Source organism: Amphiura filiformis, chromosome 1 (assembly GCF_039555335.1).
Source record: "Amphiura filiformis chromosome 1, Afil_fr2py, whole genome shotgun sequence".
Lineage (NCBI taxonomy): Eukaryota > Metazoa > Echinodermata > Ophiuroidea > Amphilepidida > Amphiuridae > Amphiura > Amphiura filiformis.
In genome coordinates this window covers 62,662,755-62,668,754 of record NC_092628.1, presented here as the reverse complement: position 1 = coordinate 62,668,754, position 6,000 = coordinate 62,662,755, and the positions used below count along the sequence as shown (strand labels likewise).

At 41.0% G+C, this 6,000-nt stretch overlaps 1 pseudogene; it reads left to right on the top strand.

Moving 5' to 3' along the window:
• Positions 1 to 605: 605 nt before the first annotated feature.
• Positions 606 to 1,583, top strand: LOC140166744 (ribonucleoside-diphosphate reductase subunit M2 pseudogene; annotated as a pseudogene).
• The last annotated feature ends 4,417 nt before the right edge of the window (positions 1,584 to 6,000 follow it).

Here is a 6,000-nt window from a genome sequence, read left to right as displayed (position 1 = left end):
ATTAATCTATCTTTATTCTTTATTAAAATCTAATAACTACTTTTTACGGCTCGACTCCATAAAGGGTCGAGCGATCTGGTTTACTAAATACTCTAAATCCGTCACTTCGAAATCAGCGTCGTACTTTTCGTTGATAAATTCATTGACCAGTATATCATTAATCTCGGGGTCTTTGTAAAACATTCGAGTAATTTCTCGCGTGTCGTAACCGCGACAACGATGATAGAGGTAGAACAGGCAAAACTGTCCGCACACGGTACTGTAATCACTTTGAAATCTTTTAATATTATGTTCGTAATTCTCCACGTTACGTTTCAGATTGGGAATAACTAGCAACGATGCACATCGATGTTCAACTTTGGGATGTACGAAAATATATAAAGTTTCCGACTTACCGAAACAGTACCGTTGTATCGTATATTCCACGATTATAAAATCCTTGATAAACCAAAATAACGTAATATGAATCATGAACGAGTATAATCTACGGTTATATATTCCCGAGTACAATCCCAAAGCTGCGTAAACATATTTACATAGTTATCGTGATCGTAAACTCGATATAAAGCACGGTACATAGCGCACTTCCCACATAAGAGCTGAAAATGTCCAGAAACGAGGAAGTATTACTACGTGTCGATCCATCTCGGTTCGTTATTTTCCCGATTCAGTACCGCGACATATGGAATATGTACAAGCGAGCGGAGGCGTCATTCTGGACGGTGACGGAGGTAGATCTCGCTAAAGATAAACCGCATTGGGAAAGTCTCAACGATGGGGAGAAGTATTTCATTTCTCACATCCTAGCTTTCTTCGCGGGTAGCGATGGAATAGTCGTCGAGAATCTAGCGACTCGATTCTGTAGCGAGGTACAAATTCCCGAAGCGAGGTTCTTCTACGGATTTCAGATCATGATGGAAAACATTCACTCGGAAATGTATAGCTTGCTTATAGATACCTACATCGAAGACAAACGCGAAAAAACGTATTTACTCAACGCCGTGGAAACTATACCGGTCGTGAAAAAGAAAGCCGAATGGGCTCTACGTTGGATCAACGACAACGAGGCCACTTTCGCCACGAGACTCGTTGCGTTCGCCGTCGTCGAAGGGATTTTCTTCTCCGGATCGTTCGCCGCGATATTCTGGTTGAAAAAAAGAGGTTTGATGCCCGGTCTGACTTTTTCCAACGAGCTCATCAGCCGCGATGAGGCGTTGCACTGCGATTTCGCTTGTTTATTATTCTCGTACATCGACCAAAAACCATCGGTCGAAACGACGCTGAAAATCGTACGAGAAGCGGTAGCGATTGAACGTGAATTTATGACGGAGGCTTTAAAATGTTCACTGATAGGAATGAACGAACGTCTAATGGTTCAATACATAGAATTCATCGCCGATCGTTTACTGGTCGAACTGGGTTACGAAAAATTCTATCGCGTGAACAACCCTTTCGATTTTATGGAAAATATTTCTCTCGAAGGTAAGACGAATTTCTTCGAAAAACGCGTCGGTGAATACCAAAAGGCAGGCGTTATGGCGTCGGAAGAGGAGCAACGGTTTACTCTCACGGCTGAATTTTAACGAGTTAGAATGTAACGCCGACATTATTTGCGAGGCAAGTTTTTAACTACGTTAAATACGCGATTAATGTATCGGATGAAATATCCAACAGATTGAGAGCATTCAACAAACATTTACGGCCGTTATAAACATTTGCGAACGTGGCGTCATTACAAAACACGATCGGAGGAAAATACATAAGAAATCGAGAGTATGTAATAACGTTTTTTAACAACGAGCCTCGTTCTAATTTAACTGCACTAATATTTACAACGTATGGATAATTTGGCAACTCAAGAATCCAATTTACCGGTGTTTATATTGCAACAGTTTACGAGGCGTGACAATTTGTTGTTGAAGCGATTTTAAGCACCGGTTTCAACGCCGTTCAAAAATACGACTCATTCATCGGAGAAAATTATCCAACAAAGCGAGAGTATTCAACAAACATTTGTGGCCGTGTCTGCGCTAAAAACACGTTAAAAAGCGCTGATTGTAACGTCACGCGGTGGATAATTTAACGTATCAAGAAACAACCAACAAATCGAGACTAACCGTTAAAAACACGACTCATTAATCGGTGGATAATTTGGCGAGTCAAGAAACAACCAACACAATCGAGACTCTTCAACACATTACGGTCGTTACAAACATTTGCGGACGTGGCGTTGTTACCAAACACGATAGGTGGACAATGTTGGGGTTTTTTTTAAACAACGTGTCTCGTTCCAATTTAACGGCACCGTTACAAGCACGATCGGTGGGTGGTTCGGCGTGTCAAATAACAACGTGTCTCGTTCCAATTTAACGCCGCTAATATTCGCTACCGTTGACTAGACATTGCAACGTGATTTCACTCGTTAAAAACACGATCGGGGGTTGGTTTGGCGTGTCAATTAGCCACGCGTCTCGCTCCAACTTAACGTCGCTAATATTTGTGACTAGGCTTTGCAACGTGATTTTGCTCGTTAAAAACACGGTCGGTGGCTGGTTTGGCGTGTCAATTAGTCACGCGTCTCGCTCTCAACGTGATTTCGCTCGTTAAAACATGTTCGGTGGATAACTGGACAAGAAACCAATAACCAACTAATATCGTATCGTAACGACGCTCAAATTGACCGTTTTATTCTCGTACATCGCGCAAATTTACGGACGTCAACAGGTTTTACCGCCGTTGAAAAACATGAATCGCCGGGAAAAAATAAAAACAAATTGTTGAACATTTACGACGTATCGCCGTTTAAAAAGAAAAACGGGACACGTTGGACAGAGTGTATAAATAGAGGAGTGCGCAGCATTAACTCCAGTCCTTGACACGATTTCAATACGATCAGTATGGCGAGCAATCAACAGCAGAGTGGATCTTTCGCTACGGGAAAAGGGGTATCCAGCAATACTTTTAAGGAAACGAAAGTTTTTGGCGAATGGAACGATGACGATGATCTCTCTTATTATAACGATCAATTAGCGAAGATAGCGGAGGATACCGATTATGAAAATTCGGCCCTTCGTAATAAAGAAACGTTCCGTCCATCCTCTAACCATGGTCTTGGAAAGGATAAAAGAGCTTGGGAAAAAAGAGCGAGATCAACTCCATACGAGAAGATACACGCCATTGAACAACGGCCCGAAATGAGTTGGAAATTACCGGCTTTTCCATCGGATCGTGAAATGCTTCGCGTTCCTATTAGGGAAGACCGACACGTCGTGATTCAAACGTTTAGAGATCAAATTTATATCAACATCCGAGAATATTACAAGCATAATGTTACCCAGAAATGGATGGCGAGTCAGAAAGGTATCAATTTGAGTCTACAAGATTGGAACGTTTTGAAAGAAGTCTCACCCAATATAGATAGCGCCGTACAAGCATTGCGTCAGAAAAAACAAATTCGTGACGGAGAGATGCGATGAACGTTGTAATCCAGAATATGTGACTTACCGGCAAGTACATTCTCCCGCAATATATCCGACCAAGTAGATCTACACGATATAATTATAAATCCAATAAAGTACAGAATACGATATAGTAATTCCAACAAAGGTATATTATTCCATTAATATATTTCCAAGATCGCTGTAAGTTTGGCAAAAAAGCACAACGCTTAATAAAATCACGAAGCTAAAAAAGAAATTGTTGTATAGTCTATTTTATCTCTCTTCTTTTCGTCCATTATTCAACAAATATATTTCTCATATGTTGTAGATTATGCTAAAACAGAACATATCATAAAATTCACGAAGATAAAAAAAAAAAAGAAACTGTTGCTTTGTTTAGTCTTTTTAATCCCTCTCTTCTTTTCGTCCATTATTCCATTAATATATTTCCAATATTGTTGTAGGTTTGGTAAAAAACACGACACGTAATAAAAAAAAACGAAGATAACGACGGGTACATGATCGAGTATAATAATTTAGCGCTGCGTGATATAACGATGTTATCTCTCCGAAGTCTTACGGCCGAGTGATGACGTCAAACACTTCGAGCGGTGATATAGTATAGCACATTGAACCGTTCACGTGTACACACAACGTGAGCGCGTGTCACTCGCTACAATAGTTATCGAGCGATGACGTCGAGTGTTTCATAGCGAACGTATATAAAACGCTGGTGTCTACGGATAAATTTTCATTCCTGGAATGAGCGGCCCAGCATACGGAATAAAATGGACCGTTTAATCAACGATTGTCAGTCTATAGAAGAGTTGGATTTTCTCATCGGTCAGGGCTTGGATGACGACTCGTACCAGTTGGCGTTAAACAAACTCTTTGAGTTGACGACGCAAGGAGAGGGAAACTCTAGCGGCAATAATGCGCCGAACGAAATTGTTGAAGAAATTAGAGCTTCATGCGATATTGAGCGGTTGAACGAAATCATCAATTCCGATGTGTGGCAGACGGATATTTCAACTCTCGCTTTCCAGAGAATATTGGATCTTACACCGGACGTAACGCATATTGAACTGATCGTGGATGATGATGGTGATCCGTTATCTGATATGGTGGGTGGTGAAAATCCCGCAACTACTGACGAAAACGTAAGTAGAATTTGTTAACATTCTTTTCAGGTATTTTATTTAATAAATAAATCTAATATAATACACTCTGTGCTCAATTTTTGTTTTTGCGGTTCGTGATTTTTAACTTTATTTTTTTATTTTACCATTCATTTAACGTATTTTTTTGATATAATAGTATAATAATATATATTCTATGCAGGTCGTGGCGGGTGATGCTCCTACAACGCGTAAACGATCGGCCAATGAAACCTTGGATGACTTGATAAATGAAGCAGAAGTAGAGGAGGAGCCTGAGGAAACGAATGAAATACGGAATGAAACGCCGGAACCCAGCGTGTCGGATAACGTATCTCAATACTACGTCATCGAGACTCTTAATGCCAAACACGTCAAGAAATTTAAAGCTACGTCGACAGATTACGGGATACGATTGAGAAATTTAGACGACCGGTTCGCCGTTGATAGCATCCCGTTACTGTCGAACATTATAGACGATGTGTTGGATCGTGTCACCGACGGTGTTCGACCTAGGGACATGATCAGAATTGTTCTACAAGCGCCGAGTCTGGAAAAACCGATCAATTTGCCTTTCATCAAGAAAGATGACCTAACCATAGACCGATTTATGGCGCGTATAGAACACGTCTTGCAGTCCAAAAAAGACCTGAAACTAAATAGCGATATGGAAATCAACGTAGTACACATGGAGATGCCCGAAGGGGTAAGCCTAACAATAGGGAAGATGTTCAGAATGTGGGACGAGAAGAAGAAAATTTGAAATGTATCGTCGATATTACCAACCAGAGCGATAACATGTGTCTCGCGCGAGCTATCGTGACGGGTATCGCAAAACACGAATTGAATGCTAGAAATTGTATATGGAGAAGCATACGAGATGGAAAAAAACATCAGACAGATCAGGCTAGAGATATGCATGATAAAGCGAACGTCAAGTTTGACGCCTGCGGATTGGAAGACGTAGAAAGTTTCCAGAAAGTGATTCCCGACTACCAACTCTGCGTCGTCTCCAAAGACCAGTTTGACAAGATTATATACAAGGGTCCTCCGAAAGATAAAGGCATATATCTCCTGTATAACAACCATCACTTCGACCTGATTACGTCCATGGCCGCCTATCTTAACCGAAGTTATTGGTGCCACCAGTGCAAGAAGGGGTACGATAACAAAGGATTTCATCGTTGCGAGAATTCTTGCAAAATTTGTCATTCGGGAAGCTGTCGGACGACCGACGATGTCGACGCGTGGGCGTTCTGTTCTGATTGTAAAAGGTATTTCAAATCGTCCGCGTGTTTCGAGAACCATAAGAGAAATGGTTCAGGCGTCTCAAGGTTCGGTACGATATGTAATCAATACTACAAGTGCAACAAGTGCGATAGAGTCATCAATAGAAACTGCTT